We start from the raw sequence: 19,526 nt of genomic DNA on the forward strand, positions 1-19,526 counted from the left end.
TATTCCTAGCAAATTGGCTCGTGCTGAAAATGTGTTCTATGGTGTCCGGACCTGGGCTGTGGCAGCAAGAACATGGAGTGGAAACATGGCCGAATGCAACGATCTTTTCCTCCGTGGGCAGCTTGCCTCTAAAAGCCCTCCACAGCAAAAAAGAGCATTTAAAGGGTATGTTTTTGTGCCAAGTGTAGTGGTCGGAGAGTGTCTTGGTCTTGTGTTTCCTCACAAGCTTCCATGCCGAAGAGCACGTGAAGCTTCCATTGGTATTCAACTTCCAAATGGCCTGATCCGATTTGTTTTCTTGCGTCTGTAGTGTGGTAGAAGTTATGAGAGTAATGAGCTGTGGTGGAGCCAACTGATTTAGCATGTCGATGTTCCACTGCCCATCTATAAGAAAATCAGCCACCCTAGCATTGTTCGCTCTTCCAAGCTCGTGTCTATAGTTTGCTAATGGTCCGACACCTAGCCAGTCGTCCCACCAGAAACAACACGAACCCGAGTGTAGCCTCCATTGAATGTGAGGTTCGGCAGTGTGTTTGTTGTGCATCATATGTTTCCACACACGCGACTGCCCAGAATGGAATTTTTTGGTGATGGGGTTGGCTCTCTGACAGTATTTGGCTCTAAGGAAATCACCCCACAGCGTCTGTTTAGCTCTAAATATCCACCACTGCTTGAACTGGAGAGATTTGCAGACATCTGTAGTTCTCTTCAACCCAATACCTCCTTCATCATAAGGATAGCACAAATTTTTCCATGAAGACCAATGGTATTTTTTCTTATTATCTTTCCACCCCCAGAAAAAATCAACGGTAACTCTCTCAATCTGCTTGAGAGTAGTACTAGGAGGAGTAATGGCTGAAAGGAGGTGAATGGGAAGCGACTGAAGTACATATCTCACAAGTGTAGCTCTACCGCCGTAGCTGAGGATTTTGGAATGCCACCCTCTAATTCTGTTGACAACCTTAGAAACCATGTTCGTGTAGTACATGACTCTCTGCCTGCCAATGTAGAGAGGGCATCCTAAGTAGGTGATGGGACTATGCTTTTGAGTGAAATCTGTAACCTGTTTCACCATATCCACATTGTCTTGGAGCGCATTGGAATGCATCATGAAGTGGCTCTTATTCTTGTTTATAATTTGCCCCGATGTCTGCTCATATAGGGTCAAGGTCTTCATGATAATCTGAAGAGTTTCCCTCCTTCCGGAGGTAAAGATGATAACGTCATCCGCAAAACTCAAATGATTAATCTGTGGGCCTCTTTTCGCCATATGGAAACCCTGGTAGAAGTGGTAGCTATGAAGACTATTCAGCATTCGGGACAGCACCTCCGCTCCTAAAATGAATAAGGCGGGAGAAAGAGGGTCACCCTGTTTTAGCCCTCTGGTGGAGTGGAAAAAACCATGTCTAGACCCATTAACGAGAACGGAGTACCAGTTATTAGACATGATTCACCAAATCATATCAATAAAGGTCTCACCGAAGCCCATTCTTCTCAGTACCAGACAAGTATAGGACCAGGAGACTCTATCATATGCTTTGGCCATGTCTAACTTGATAACCACATTCTCGCCAATAACAGGCTTCCGGATATCGTGGATAATCTCTTGTGCTAGCATGATATTTTCTGAGATGCTTCTTCCTTTTACAAACCCGGACTGATTAGGAGAAATAAGACCGGGGAGAATGGGAGAGAGCCTGAGGCAAATGAGTTTTGATATTATCTTATTAGTAAAGTTACTGAGACTAATGGGTCTATAGTCAGAGAGCGTGTTGGGGTGATCTACCTTTGGGAGCAAGACTAAACATGCATGAGAAAAAAACTTAGGCATAGCATGGCCACAGAAGAAAGAGTTAACCACTGCAAGTAGGTCCTCCGAAATAATTTCCCAGCAAGCTTGGAAAAATTTTCCATTCATGCCATCCGGACCGGCTGCAGAGTTAGGGTTCATGGAGAAGACCACCTGTTTTAACTCCTCAATGGTAGGCGTGGCTTGAAGGCTTTCATTCTGAGTAGCTGTGATCATTCTAGGAACGCAATTCAAGATGTTCTCCGAAATCGGAGACTCATCACCTGTGAATATTTTTTGAAAATGATCACAAGCTGCTCTAGCAATGTGTTCGTCGCCTTGAATCAAATCCCCCTCTTCGTTAGTAACCTTGTGAATGAACAATCGTCTTCTCCTGCCACGAATTAAAGCATGGAAATACTTGGTGTTAGCGTCTCCATCCTTGAACCAATGTAGTTGAGTTTTTTGTTTCAGAATGTTCTCTTCAATTTTAAGAAATCTGGTGTATTCGGCGTTTAGAGCATGCAATTGCATCCTGTTCTCTTCATTATTGGATATTATCAGATTTTCTTCGGCACTTTTCACCAATTCTTCATATTCCTTAACCTTGGCAAAAATGTCGCCGAATTCCACTCTCGACCATTTGCTAAGGGTAGAGGATAGCCTTTTCATTTTTTGGTGGAATGACCACATTGGATTCCCCGTCATAGGTATGTCCCAACAAGACTTTACAGTTTCAAGAAAAGTAGGGTTATCCACCCAACAATTCAAGAATTTAAAATATTTAATAAGGGAATCTTGTCTAGCATTCATCTCTATTAGTAAAGGGTTATGGTCAGAGCCAGTCGAAGGGAGGTGAGTAACTGAAGTGTGTGGCATGACAGCTAACCAGTTATCGGACACCATAGCTCTATCGAGTCGCTTCCATATTCTTTTATGTATATCTCGTTGATTACACCAAGTGTAGTCTGAGCCATGATACCCCAAATCCGTTAGGCCACAAGCTTCGATAACGCTGATAAACTCAAAGCTTTTCTGCATGTTGTAAGGGATTCCACCTAGTTTCTCAGTAGTGGACGTGGTGACATTGAAGTCCCCAACTGTGCACCAAGGAAGGTTAGTGGAAGCGTGATGCAAAAGCCTATCCCAAAGTGGTCGTCTAAGAGTATCTTTGCATTTTCCATAGACAAATGTCATGAGAAATGCATTTGGATGCTCTACATGTTTCATCTCACAAGTGATCTGTTGATCGTCAATATCAGTAACTTTACAATCAACATCTTGAGTCCAGAAAATCCAAATCTTACCATTAGGATTGCAAGCGGACCTATCCATACCAAGGTTGATTCTAAAGCTTTGTAGATGAGCGTTGTTGGAAAAAGGTTCTAGGATGGAAATTATGGACGTTTGATGGATTTGTTTGAGGAATTTTAGTCTATCTATGACACCTTTGGTATTGATACCTCTAGCATTCCATACAATTGTGTTAATCATTGATGGGTTCTGAGGTTATAGAGCCTAGTGTTTGGTCTACTAAACGAAGCATGCATAGTAGAAATTTTTGGATTATGGTGAATACCTCTAGGTGATAAGCCTTGTTCACTAGCTAGCTTTTGACTGTGGATCAAGTCTATTTTTTTAATGGTTTTTAAGACTTTTTATAGTTTTTTTTTTTGTTTTTGTTTTCGGACGTTTTCTTTTCTTTTTACTTTTTTTAATTATTATTTTGAAAGTTTTTTTTTGACTATTTTCTTTCTAGATCAAGTCTATTTTAGTTGGAAAAAGATTCTTTGAATACGAATTTAACCATAATAAGAAAACCTTCTTCATTTGATATTTGTTATATTTATTATATTCAATATTCAATATCATTAAAATAATAATATAATAATTGAAGAAAAATGATGAAAAGACGATTTTGTCTAAAAAGATCCTTTTAAAAGGTAAAAAATTTAATCAACATTTTAAGAGTCTTCGTGCTTTTAATATAGTATAGATAGATAAATAGATTATGATGTTTTCCCCATTTATTAGAATTGGGCCTGCTAAGACTGCTAAGCTAATCTCCTACGGACCCATCCACCGCCTGAAATTAAGCTCACAAGAACAGTGCATCGACTCTAGTATTTTCTCTTATTTAATTTAATTAAAAGGAAACTAAATCCGGAAAGGGGCCTAATACTCTTGAAATATTGAAAATGGTAGAAAATTATGTTATGTCCATCTATTAGTCTACAAATACCCCGACATCTACCTTTAAGTCCCGTATTGTCCTTATTTCTAACGGCCCTCAAGTTAAACTCAATTAGTAAATTCATTAATAATGTGATGTTCATCTATTGATCACCTTGTAATTGACATAAACTAATTTAAAAGCCCACCCATTTCCAAATCAAATCCACCTCCGCCCCAAACCTTAGAGCAATATTTTTAGAAGGAAAAATTACTAGAAAAAATATTTTTTAATAAATAATTATTGATTTTAGCGATATTTTTTATTTATTACCATTTATAGCAATATATAGCAATATTATGATATATCTGTCATGTATTAAAATTGAATTATACATGCAATATAAATGTATTATAAGTGTTTTAAAATATATTATACTTGTTTGGTAAGAAATTGACACAATGTATTATAAGTGTATTAAAGTATGTGATAAATATATTATCCATGAATAAAACTTGTATTATATGAGTTTTATAAATTATTATCGCTAATATGTATTAAAATTGTATTAAAATTGTATTATAAGTGTTCAGTGAAAAAAAATATTATTGCTATAAATGGTAAATATTTTCTTAATGTAGTATGTTTATGTAAATTTCCCTTTTTAGAATCTTACTTTTATTCTTTGTAAAATCAGGATCTTACTTCTCATTCTTTTAATTTTACTCAAGTGGTGTTTTTTTACGAAAAAAACTATAAAGTAAGAAATTTAACATTTCATTAATATTTAAAATAGTGTCCTCGAAGGGAAGATAATGAGAATTTATATAGAATAAATTTTGAAAAAATTACTTAATTGTGCTTTAAAAAATATTTATTATTTTTAAACATACTTTTATTTTATTAACATTTTTAACAATTACTAACAATACTTTAATTAAATAAGACATTATATACACTTTTTTATTTGGGGAAAAGGAAAAGGATGTCATTATCTCTCTCTTTCTCTTAGGGCTTTTTCTTCATTTTTCTGGCTTTCTCTTCTTCTCTTCTCTTAGGGCTTCTTCATTCTTTCCTTATTCCTTCATCTTTTTGTTTGTTTCAGACGAAACTCATAGGCTTTAGCTGCACAATTGTAATTGAAGGTCAGAAATCTCCCAGAAGAAGCCCACGAAGTCGAATTATTGATTCAACCGGTGGTGGAAAAGTGAATGCCGGTCCTACTTTTAGTTTGGAATTTCAGCAAATCAATCTCCAGAAGAAATTGCTGGTGAGGTTAATCAAAATTTTCAAGCAATGCATGTGAAAAAAGGGCGGTAGAAGTAAGAAAAAATCACTGAGTTGGGTTCTAAATCTAAATCAAAAAAAAAATGAGTTGATGTTGCATCGACATCCAAGAAAGTTGTTGACAGTGATGATGATTTTGAGGATTTACCTCCTCAATTTTAGTCAAAGAAAGTGAGACCTACAGTTGGTCATGAGAAGAATCCAAAACCTCAAAATCGATTGTGCAAAAATATAGTTCTGTCGGAGATTCTATATCCGGTATATCATTCTACCAACACATTATTTAACTGATAGCATTTTCAATTTGTTTATGTGTATTTTCTTAGTTTATTGTTGTTTCGAACTTATGTGCTAGATGTTGAAGAAAAAAATTATGTATTTGATACTTTTATTATAGTCTAAATTTATTTGCTCAAGTTTATTATATTAGTGATTGTTGGAGTTTTGTCAGAAATTTGGTATTGGCATTTTATTCTTTTAAACAGGGTTCGAGTTTTTATTACTCTTTTCCTGAAAGTTTTGATACTCTAATAGGTAATTGTGTACAAATATTTTTGAGTACTGTTGTTACTGTTTATCTTGACAAAACAATGAATATCAACACCTATAATAAAATCTTTTCTGATTTGACAAATCCAAAGAATAAAGCGAAAATGAGAGAAACATTGGTGGCAATATGTAATGGTGCTATAGAAACATTGTCAAAACTTCTTATCAAATTTTGACAAGTAGAGAGATGGGTGATAAAGTGTTTACTACTGGTTTAACTATGTCAAGTAGTAAGAGTTATATTCTCATTTTTGTAATTCTCATTCTCTCCATTCCTTGTTTCTCATAGAAAGGTAATTATGATTTCTTCCTGTTCTACAATTCTCTTAGCTTCTATGCCCTTGTATTAAAGATATATTGAAACAATCGAATTAATTATTATATTTGTAGTTGCAATTTGTTTCTTTTTTTAAATAAATAAATATAAATGAATTAAACTTTGAACTAAAATCTATTACACATACATTAAAGTTGAATTAGAAGAGAATTATAGACGAATGAAACCTGTAGTTGATTGAAAAAAATCTTTAGTGATCTGTACACCACAAAAATAAATTAAACTTTGAACTAAAATGTATTACGCACATATTAAAGTTGAATTAGAAGAGAATTAGAGACGAACGAAACCTGTAGTTAATTGAAAAAAGTCTTCAATGATCTGTATTACGCACACATTAAAGTTGAGTATTGAATTGCAGTTTTTCTTGAAATATGTGATCACTTTCTTAGTTTGAACTCTTTTCATGTCTACTTTGGTCTACTATAATTATTTATAGTGATAGATTGATATTAGTTATATGCACAATCGTAAATCCTGGAGATATCCAGATGTTTTGTATACTTCAAGTAGGTGGTCGTCATACACTAATTACGACGTGATTGAGAAAATAAAAGTTTCTTTATCTGCAAAACAGCTTGAGTTGTTTAGGAATACTTGTTTTGGTTACTTTCTTGACCTTTCAAAAGTGATCACACAACTCCAACTTATTCATTGCCTTATGAACAAGGAGTTAAAACACACACCAGATGATGTGTATGCTGTTGAATTAAATGAGAAGAGGCTGTTTTGGGGGCTTAGGAAATTAGGGTTAATTATAGGCTTAAATTGTGTTAGTAATGGCTACTCTGTTAATATTCCAGATTTTTTTTGTCGGTTGTTGAGCAATTATTTTTTTGAATAAATCACCGTTTAAAAGAATTATCTATTCAAGTTATTTTTAGCAAAAAAAATTATAGAAGATGATTCCACAGTTTCACTAGTTGCTTTGTTCTTTATTAATGATTTTTTGTTTTCATATGAGAATAATGAATACCAAATTAGTAATAGAGATTTCTACCTTCTGGAAAGTGGACAATTTAATTCTTACCTGTGGGGTTTAGATGTTTACAAGAAGTTTCTTAATAATGTGAGGCACAAGCTTAATTCAACCAATCAGTACTATAGATTAGGTGGATTGCCTCTTGCCATTCAAAATTTGGATTTTTGAGTATTGTTCTAGAGTCAATGAAGATTTAGCTAATCAAATTTTTGATTCTATTCCAAGAATTTTGAGGTGGAAAACAGTTGCTGAAAGTCCTTGGTAAAAGTATATTGAAAATAGCATATTCATGCCAACGAAACACAAGGTATCTATACAAAATTAATACAGTTTATGACATACATATATATATTAGTTCAACTCAAGTTAATACAACTATTTGTTTCTGTATTTTAATTTCAGTTTGAGAATATAGTGGCAAGTGAAGATGAGGTATCTAATTTCAGGCTTGCTGAACCTCGTGATTACCATTCTGAAATTTTGAAATTGGAGCCAAAAGGATCAAAGAATAGTCTAGATATGTTGACCAGGGAGGTTATAGAGTTGAGAAAAGAACTTGTAAAGGTATAAGATAACTTGGCTTTAGGCTTTATCTTTTTCAAAACTGTTGTTCTAATATTTGTGTTATATTTGATTATATACTAGGCGAATGAAAATCACAAAGCTCTTAAAAAGAAGATAGACTTACCATCTATTCAAATGAAAGAATTTGTGATGAATTTCAACAAACAATTATTGAAGGATATTTCTTTGTTGTTTGCTACGAAAGACATCAATAGTTCTTTTACTCAAAAAGCCAGGGAATCATCTAACAAAGAGGCTAGAGAGACATTTTCGGATGGATTAGACTTCAATACAGGTTCTTTTATATTTTTAATACATCTATAATATCTTGTTTTGCTTGATGGCATGGAGTTAACTAGTAGCTTATTTACTTTTTAGATTTTTTACTTATCGAAGTTGTAGTTTAATCTTGATTTTTTATTCACATGTTTTTCTTGTAATATATTTTAATTACACACACAATATTTTCTCTTTGTGTTGATGCATCAATACATGTATCAAGATGGTATGATGCTCAAGTTATGAAATCAAATCAACATGAATAATCCCAAGTGTTTAAAGTTTCAATTAAATTTGTTGTTGTTGGAATTTCTGAAAGAAAAATTGATAATAAAGGGTTTAATACAAATGTAATACACATTTTATATATTTTCATTCAACTTTTTTTAAAGTGTTCCTGTTATGTACAGATGAAGATGTTGCAGAAATTGCTATTGAACAAGTTTTATCTGAGGTTGTTGCTGATATAAATGATATTAGTTTTATCTTGAAAGTTTAAATAAACTTCTTTTCCATGTGATCTCTAATTACTCTACCGGCTCCTCCCTTACTGCATTAATAAAATATTTATTTTGTATATAGATGAAGAGGCTGTTGATCTTAATGCAGTTGAATTGAAACCTAATAGTAGTGCAACTAATAAAGGTGAATTAGATTGTGGTGCGTCTATTGATGCCGATGTGGCAAAGGATTGTCAAAAAACTCCTCAAATGCTTGATGACTTCATGTTGTGTGCTAAAGATCTTTTTCAGATCCGTAAGGCAAAAGCATCATATCTACAAACGAAAACCACTGTTGAGGAAAACAAAAATAAAAAGAAAGCCTCTGTCGAGGAAAACAAAAATAAAAAAACCACTATTGATAAAAATAAAAAGAAAACGACATCGAAAAAGCGTGAAAGAAAAAAAAATCCAAGAAAGTCAATTAAATCTCTTTATATACAACATTTTGAATCTGGGGGGACTTTATGTGTAATACGTTAAATATTTGAGATAAAACATCATTTTTCACTTATAATCGGAGTAGATGATGAATCTGATTTTATAGATTCATTCACTTCATGGCTTTATACGGGTACAAAAAAGAAGTAATTTATTTATGTTTGTTATTTTATATGTTAAAAATTTTCTTTAGTTTAAACGAGTTAACTGACAAGCTTGTATATATATGATCCGCACACCATATTCTTGTAACAGATCATTTTGTATATCTTTGTGTGTGTAGTTGACATTAGGATCAATATATTTGGCAACAATAATACTCCCAAAAACTATCTTGGTTGCTTATCTTTTTGGTAATGAATTATGTAGCAACAAACATGTGAGTTCGCTTTTAAAATCTCTAATAGCGAACATTTGAGATTTATTCATGCTTGAAGCGCGTAAATTTCAGCTACAATTTTTTTCCGAGGCATTGTATTGATTAGTTGTTGATTTTTTTTATTAATATACAATCAATAATATAAACTAACTTGAATTTGAGTCTTACCATGTTGAGCTTGATCTCAATGTCTTGAATTCGTAGTGTTTAAGAATGGAATGTCTTTTTAGTGCACTGGTAAGGACATATTTATTTTTGTAAAGTTGATCTTTCTCAAAAAAAGATTGATTGGATTGATAATGATGCCTGGTTGTATTTCTTCTTGCTCATCAACTTCCTCACATGATCTAAAGCCAATTAACTCTAGTGACTCACCGATGCCACTAAATGCATTAGAAAAGTATAAATTATGTGTAATCCTTATATCTTCTGAAGTGTCTGAACATAATAGTGGAATTAGGGTGGAATCACTCTCCAAGTTGATCGATTCAGTTGTTGTGACACATAAAGGGTATTTTGACACATCTCTATGTTCCTTTTTGATTTCAACATACATTTTTACCCCCATATCGTTATGAATTTGAATTGGAGGAGACCTTTCATCAATCTTATATCTGATTTTAACTTTACTTGTTGATGTTTCTATTAATAATTGAGCAGCAATCACAGAAACGAGGCTAGCAAATATTAAATCGGTATCTATCAACATGTCATCTGCCAAGTAATTAATATACTTGTTACTAGAATCCCATCGACCATTGAAGTAAAGAAGCACAACCAGATTAGCCATATTTTTCTCCTGCATATTTTTTTTGTTGAATTAGAAGAAAATTAGAGAATTAAACACGAATGAAATATGTAGCTAATAAAATCAGCCTTTAGTGATCTGTAGGCCACAAAAATGAATTTTAAACTTGAACAATAAATGTATAACACACACATTAAACTTGAATTAGAACAGAATTAGATACGAATAAATTATGTAACTAATGAAATCAGCCTTCAGTGATCTGTAGGCCACAAAAATGAATTAAACTTGAACAACAAATGTATTACACACACATTAAACTTGAGTTAGAAGAGAATTAGACAGGAATGAAATATGTAGCTAACAAAACCAGCCTTCAGTGATCTTTAGGCCACAAAAATAAATTAAACTTGAACAACAAATGTATTACACACACATTAAATAAGTAATCGTGATAAACATAGAAACATAAATAAACTTTAATGTTGAATCACAACTGAATACAAATTGTGTATTGCTAATGAATTAGGCATGCAATCTAATTTAAACCTTCAAACAATTAAACAATTAAACATTCAACCATTCAAACCTTTAAGTAATCAATGATCTCTACTCAAAAATCACAATTCTTCAACTGATTCAAATCTACATTCACCTAAATTTCGCAACTCTTCTGCAATAACCACCGAATACACATCACTGAATTTCAAAATTAAAGTATTAATGTTGTAAAAAGTTGTGGTTGATAAGCTAAGAACGTAAGTATTGCCCTAATTTTTGAGAAAATCGTGGGTGGGAAGATTAGAGAGAATATTGATGTAGCAAAATTGGAGAGAAACTGAAGAAGAGAAAATCACGGGCGAGAGTTTTATATGAGTAAGGAGTGTACTTAATTTAATTCAAATAATTTGCTATATATGATTAAAATAATTATGTTGTTGTATGTGACAAATATTTTTTGAATATTGTGGATCTGAAGCTCTAATTCTGATTCCCTCCAAAGGGGAAAAAAATCAACTAATGGGCTTTGAATAGAGCAACCCAGTTGATGCATAGGTGAGACTTGGGCTCAAGAATAGGCCCGTATAGTGTTGCATCTAAATCTTTAAATTAAAGGGCCTTGGAACCCAATGGGCTGCTTTACTTATCAAACTAATAGGAAAAAACTAAGTTCATGCCTCATAAAAATAAAATAATTATAAAAAGATACCTTTTTACAATTTATACTCCCAAAGTATAGAATTCGCGAGCAAGAAACTATCGCAGTATCAATAATATACTGACATGGTATCATTGAGGCTGCTTCAGTCCTTAATGATACCACCACAATATATCTATATATTGTCATGGTATCATTGATGTCTATTTCAATCATTCAGCTACATCTACATGAAAATCATCATATACTGACATCGTATCATTAAGAATCATTTTATATAATCATTAATAATCGTTTCATACAAAGGTTGAATGATACCGTCGTAGTGTGTGTGTGTATATATATATATATATATATATATATATAGTACATGAATGTACTATCAGAATATATTCGTATATTATAATGATATTGAAAATCCTTAATGTGACATTTTTAAAATCCTCAATGATACCATAAAAATATATTGATACCTTATCGGTATCATATAGGATTTAGCTCTTTTTTAAGAAATAAAATTAAAATAATTAAGAGAAAATTATTAAAATCACAATCTTATTTATTAAACTAATTTGTAAATATATTCTTTGTGATACTCCGTCAGTATGTTGATACCATATCATTATCATATAGAACTGAGCTTAATCCTCTGTGATACTCCACCGGTATATGATATCCTATCGGTATCATATAGTGTGGACGCTGATGTCAGCGCGTGAATTTAAAAATAATTAAATAGGGTACAGAGGTAATTAATTTGGCCGAAGGGGTATATAAAGAAACTATTTAGAAAAAGGGTATGAAGTGGTAAATAGTTTGGAGTGCTACTATTAATTTTCCCAACTAATAGTAGTAACCCGGAATGTCAATTCCCAATCGTTAGATTAGTCTCACTTGCCTAAAAAATATATGACCACATAACTAGTTAAAGTTTATACGAGTTATTAACCAATCTATTTTTTATTTTTATTAATTTTGATCTGATCAATTCTATCTATTAAAAAATTGGATTGGTATGTAGTTCATATTGATTAATGAATAATCTTATCAAAATATTTTGAAGAATTTTATTTTGTTTGATATATGTTATATTTAATCATAAAACTAATAAAAAAATTATCAGGGAATTAAATAAAATTAACAAGGAAATTAAAATTCGATAAGAATTTGATCGATTGGATTGTGACCTACTGTTTGGCCATTTTGACCCGTAGCTCATACTGTTGTGACATGCTCAATTGTTAATTACGTTTATTTTGATTTGTTCAAATTTAATTCAATCGATCCATTTTACTACTTTACGTTTTGGCATAAGATACTTTGTTGAACCAACATATTCCAATATAAGAAGATCAAATATTATAATATCAAGGAACTAAGAATTTGGACTTTAAAATGTTGATTTGCTGCACATATTGTCATATTCTCTCTTATTTCTTATACTATAAAATAAAACAATGTAAGAAAAGATTTAGTCACAGCGAAGTTGAATCTTCTTGAATGGTTAAAGAAGAAGACCTGCTGGAATTAGAAGACAAGTGACAAAACATTTTTACACGGGTTACGACAAAATTAATAACATATAGTATATGGTATTATTAATATGTAGTGACAAATGTACGTACGGCTGTCTTTTCTCCCTCTTATCTTGCTGTATAGTGATTAGATTTTTTAAAAGTAAACAAAGAAATTATTACTTAGTATTTTAAAATGAGTTAAATTATTTTAAATATAGTAAAGTAAGTTTTTTTGAACGGACTAAAAAAAAAGTATTGTCATATAAAATGGGACAGGGAGTAAATAATACTACCAATAAAAGTTATTGCGGAAAATGAGCACTTCCCATTGTCTTCTCGATGCATTATTATTTAGATAAGCATTTTACTTTGTCTTCTTCATACGTTGATTATTCATTAGAGGAGGGATCTTTAGTATTTTGAGTTAAAAAAATATTCACTTGGCTGTGAAAATTAATATAACAAACGTATAATACATATATATATATATGAATTGGTTATACATAAATATATCAATTATATATGGAATACTGATTAAGATTTATATAAAAATAAAGATCAAAGTTATTTTCAATTGTGTGTTTTAATTTGTTGCATTGTTATTTAGTGTAAAAATCCATTAGAGAAGTACCAGTAATCCTTTGTGCTTATACCTATTTGACTGCGCACAAAATTTTCAAAAAGAAAAAAACCTTGTGAACTATTTAATTATATTGTGAAATATTTATAAGAGAAAATAGCCTAAAATTTTCTCAATCTATACCTGAAATTCCAACTACACACTCCAACTATACGGTTGTCCTATCACCCCCCTGAACATTTTTCTAATCCATTTTATACACCCATGAGTGCTGACTTGTCATGAGAGGTGAGAATACCTCCACTAGGCGAGTTACAGCCTTACAGGAGGCAAAAATGATCCAAGTTGCTCAAAATTACATACACATGTATATCCACCTAATTTTTGGGAAAAAATATTCCCAAAAGTCATCTTCCCCAACATTAAATATCATTGCTTCTTCCCCACCATTTACATCCGATTTTCTTCTTCAATTTTTTCTAATTTTCTTTCAAAAATAGCTAGGATTTTGTCGTTAATGCTACTTTCTACTTCAAATCTTGAAGTTAGAGTTTGTAACAGTTCCAATTTCTTATTTAGGGTCTTTAATTTGAATTTGAATTTTTCTCAAAATTCGTTAAAAATGGCAAATGAAAACTTGAATAAGCTTTGTATATATGAATCATACCCAATGCTCAATGATGAAGTGAGATGCAAACACGAAATTTTGCTGAATTTGCAAACTTATTGGTCGAAATCAATGGGGTGAGGGAGATGAGAAAAGAGGAAAGAGTTGGGTCTGAATTTTTAGGAGGGAATAGAAAGAGAATATTGAGGGGAAAAAAAAGAATTCGGGTGGGTGGATCTAATTTTAAGTGAGACCCGCGCATGTATACACAATATTCGCTATATTTGATTTATGTGGACAAGTCAGCATTCAGAGGTGTATAAGATAGATAAAAAAAATGTTTAGATGGGTGATAGAACACTCGTGTAGTTGGAATGTGTAGTTAAGATTTCGAATATAAATTGAGAGGGGGTGGGGGTTAGACTATCATCATCATCATCATCAATAATAATAATAATAAAAATAATAATAAAAATAAAAATAAATAAATAAATAAATTATTCGTTTGACATATATTGCTTCCGCAAAAATCAGTTGATGAGATAGTCCATAACAGTAGCGCAAATTCTAACCAAAGAATTAAAGAGAAAAAAAAAGAAAACAAAGGTGCTCTTAGTTATTCCAGGGGGACAATGAAATTGAGTTGCAATTTCCAGTATAATTAGGTACTCATTCCGTCCATATGACATAGTTCAAATTTCAAAATTCAAATTATATCATATTTCTTGCGATTTTACCCTTGTCCTTCCAGAGGTAAGTACAAAACTTCATTGCGATATTTTAAGGCCAATGACACCAACTCTACTGCAACAACAAGATTGATCTTTGTTATATATCACTTACTACACTAAAATCTCACTAAATTAATATAGGTGAGACTATAAAATATTATTATTATATAAAAGTATTGTTTAATTGATAAATTAATATTTATGAATTCAAAGAGTGTATTGAGATTTAATGAAGGTTAATTTTGATTACATCAAAATCATTGTATCTTAATAATTTATGTATCATATTTATTGAATGCACATAAAGTACAATGTATGTGTATGATTCATTGTAATATTTTTTATTAAAAGATTCATTGTAACAATAAATTCATTATACATAATGTTCACTGTTTTTTAATAATCAAATATTATTCATTGTATCTTTACAAAAAAAATTAATGTATGATGGTGAGAGCATAAACTATATAAGCAACATAGGGAATATCTTGAAACTATATCCAATAATGGCTTCTCATTTAAAAGGTGTCACAAAATCAATAATGATAAATCAAACACATAAAGTAGTATGTGAGTACAAAAGAGATTATTCCACGTGCAATCAAAAAGATTTGCATTCGTGACAGCACTGAAACTTTTGAATGCAATAAGAAAAGTTAGAGATGATTTTCAACAAGATTTAAATTTTAACAAAAAAACACAATAGCATCATATTTCACTAAATTGTCTAAGATATGCTTATACTTTAAAAGAATATTAATTTATAATATTAATCAGACCATATATTTATAGAGAGGTCTTTTGAAAATATATTTATTTTATTATTTTATGGAAATGAGTTATTTTTTCTATTAGCCTAAGTCAAAACTGAAGAAAAATATTATCTTAAAAGATTATTAATTTATCAAAGATTAATTTAGTAAGATTTGAGGGGATTCTTGAGAAAAAAATAGATTTAGATAAAAAAAAATGGATGAAGAACATTTATGAACTATTTCCAACCAATCAAAAAGTATTTTTGGCCCTTTTTCAAATAGTTTTGTATAATATTCCTATCATAATTAGACAATCTGACAGGAGAGCTATGACTACACATCGGTGAGGTGAAATGACATCACTATTTATATGCAACTATTAATGTCATTTTCATCAAAAAGCATGATTTGATTTTGGAATAAGTTCTATACATGAACTTTTGAAAATAAAAAAGTCAAGGGACGTGCTAATTAGTCAAAATAATGAAAGTATTGACCAGAGTTACTTCCTCTCCATGTACCCATATGCTTTCTGAGACATCTTACTGACTTACTTTAAAAAAATCTTCAGCATAGTTCTGATAGTACAATTTAAGGTGCTGATAATTTATCTTCAAAAATTATTTTATTTTTATTTGCCGTCTCAAAGAATCACTTTATGGCCTTAAACAAGCACCACATAATAACGCTATAGGAATACTGCACACTATTCTAAATATAAAGCAGTGAACAAAAATCCCCGACCTCTGTTTCAAAGTCCTAAGTTGCTTAACAAAAGAGCAACCCGCGAGGGCGATCTCTCTAGACATGGATGTAGTGGTGACTAAAGAGACACGAAAGAGAAGTCGTTTTAATCGTCGGGCATGTTCAAACATGCCTCGTCATCTTTCGGATCTCGAATCGAGGGGAGTCAATTTCGAGTCCTTCTCTCAATTAAAAGGGAAGGTACCCCTGCGAAGGGCTCAAAATAGACCATTTTTCATGTGAAATGACGGAGATTGGCTTCTATCTCATTTTCGAGGATGGAATTTACGTTGCTCTTTTGTTCTTGGGGCGAGCTCGTTGCCGAGTCAAGGGGGCGTTCAGCCACTTGACTGTAAGGATAGGGGGCTCCAGGCTCTACAAGAGTTTTCTTCGAGCGAGTAGTATTTCTATCTTGTTGAACGAACGTAGCTTTTGAAAAGACATAATAGTTTCACTCGAACTTAGATATGTAGTGAAGGAGTTGAACGTAGTGCTTTCGCTTTAAAAAAATTTCTCTCATTTGGTCTGCGCGGTCAAATCGGCTCTCCTGCCTGTGTATCTCATGCCCGATGCCATTGATCTGTCTGATGGGAGAGTGAGCTAATAGAAAAAGAGGGATACTCGCCTCTTTTCCAAGAAAGCCATGAAAGTCCACGTTTTCTTGGGGCCGGGTACCACACACATGTGGTCTTGTACAAACCAAACGGTAAACAGATGATTTTGAAGTTTTTATTCCGGGAGCGAGGGAAATTTCAAGTTAATTAAGTTTCACCGATGAACAATACTTATAACTTTTAATTTTATAAGAGGGCTATAAATAAATTTTTTTATCTAATTAGACGTACATACATATCATATCTACTAATCTAATCTATATTTTTAAATAAGAGAAAAGGATATGATATATCCATTAACTTTGTTATTTAAAGTTGATATACCCCTCATTATGAAAGTGACTCATATATATTTCTACTGATACACGAATGACTCACATATACCATTTTCTACTAACAGAAGTGAAAAAAATAATTTTAAATTTATTTTTTAAAGCTTTTTATTAAAAAAATAATATATATAGGGGTATATTTGATAATTCTCACACATAATTCATTTTTTGATATTTTTGATTCAACAACAATTTGATTTTTTATTATTTTGATGGTCAAATTTATTTTTCTCGTTATTTTGATAGTAAAATTTATTATACATGCCCCAATTTTTTTTTATAGATACAAAAACTAAATTATAATATAACAACAAAAAAATTAGTTTTAAATTACAATATAGCAGCAAAAAATAGTTTTAAATTTTTTTCTTTTTTTTTTTTTGCTTTTTTTCATTCACACTTTTTTTATTTCTCTTATTTTTATACCAAAGAATGAGAAAATAAAAATAAAATAAGAATTAAAAACTCATAATTACCCCTGAACTTTGCCAGAAAAAATCACATGTATGGGTATATATATTTTTTAAATATTTTTTTTACTTTCTCAAAAAAAAAATATTTACCCCATACATGATTTTTTTAAAAAAAATTAAAAATCAAAAAATTAATTTATTCACTTCCTTAAGATGAAAAGGGTGTATGTGAGCTATTTTTGAAACGATGGGGGTATATGTGAGCAACTTTTGTAACGGTGGGGTATATGTGAGTCATTTGTGTAACAGTAGGGATATATATGAGCCTCTTTAATAACAAGAGGTATATCAGATCTAAATGACAAAGTTGAGGGGTATATCATGACCTTTCCCTTTAAATAATTACCTATTATCTTGCTATTTAATAATTTTGTATCAAATTTGGAGTGAAATACATCATTCCTTAAAATTAACCTAAGTTAAAGTCATTAATTATCAATTCACTTAATTCTCTTCATAATTTATGCGTCTACTCCAAATCAGCCCACTCTTTTTCCTAAATTTTCCTCTCACGTTTCTTCACCATTCTCTCTTCTCCTTCACCCTCGCACGATCTTCTTTTATTAAACCTACTTTCATTACTGTACTTTCAAAGCCTCCCAACTGCCATAACTTCTATTTCATTGATGAATAAATCTAAATCAATTTATTAATATTTAGAGATATCTAGATCTATTTATTTTCTCTTTAAGCAATATTGTTCCTTCTTCGTGTTCGTCGACTTTGAGGTGAGTTTTATCAGATGAATAGAATAAAATATATCATATACATAAAAAACAGTTCAAATATACAAAATAAACAGATCAGATACATGTATTTTGTAAGTACAATCAAATACGTAAAAGCAACTAGATCATATTCTTAGAAGTACTGTTCAAATACATAAAAGAACAATTCAAATATATAGAGTGAATAAATCAAATACATCTAATCATTAAATACATATCACATTCACAAAATAAAAAGAAAGCTCATCAGAAAACTCTGTTGACGAGAACAATTCTGATACACAGAATGAATTAATAAGATACACATAAATCCACATTTCGACAGGTGAAGTGTAAAGTTTGTTTTTTACTTTTGGTAAACAAGTGAAAAGTTTCTTGATGCTTGAATTATTTTGGGAAGGATTTCAATTTTTTCTGAATTTTTTTATGGTTGTGATGCAGCAAGATACTACAAAGTTGTTATACTTGTGATTTTTTTTTTTAATATATACTTTTCAGTTATATTCTTTATTTAGATATACTTAATTATATTTATCTGGTTAACATATATTTAAGATATATATATTTGAACGCGCCAGATATATATATATACAAGCTGTGAATTATGATAGAATTGATAATATTACAAACTCATAAAAAAAAAAAGTACTTACCTCATAAACTAGTGAAATTTGCATTGCTTACCTTTAAAAATTCAAGATCATCCATACGTTTCCCCTTCTTCTTAATCACTAATTACGAGTCTTTTTCTCACCCGCCTACGATTGATCGGAGAGTAATTACCACTAACAAAATTCAGTTTCAAGAAGAAAAATAACAAGGATAAAAGAACAAGAATGAATAGGTCCTATAAGAAACACAGACAACAACATGTGCTTAAAAGTGAAAATCACTGATTACTTTAAGGATCATAACAGAATTACACGTGTAACCGTATATATTAATTCTAGCCTTAATTATGAGATATTAATTTGATTTTTTAGTTTAGAAATACTAGTAACATTTCAGATGTTATAACGGGGAAAATGAAAAAGAGTGCAGAGACAATTTACACATGAAGAAAAGTGTACGATAGCGATTGAATTGAACTTTCCTATATATATATATATATATATATATATATTTGTTTGACAATGATTGAAGGACCCCCTCTTATAATTACTGATATAGTACCATAATAGTAATAAGGAGCTCCAGAGAATAGTCATGTATACTTTAATAAAATAAATCCTATTTTATGATAAGAAAGAAACATAAC

This window comes from Solanum dulcamara, chromosome 11 (assembly GCF_947179165.1).
Source record: "Solanum dulcamara chromosome 11, daSolDulc1.2, whole genome shotgun sequence".
Lineage (NCBI taxonomy): Eukaryota > Viridiplantae > Streptophyta > Magnoliopsida > Solanales > Solanaceae > Solanum > Solanum dulcamara.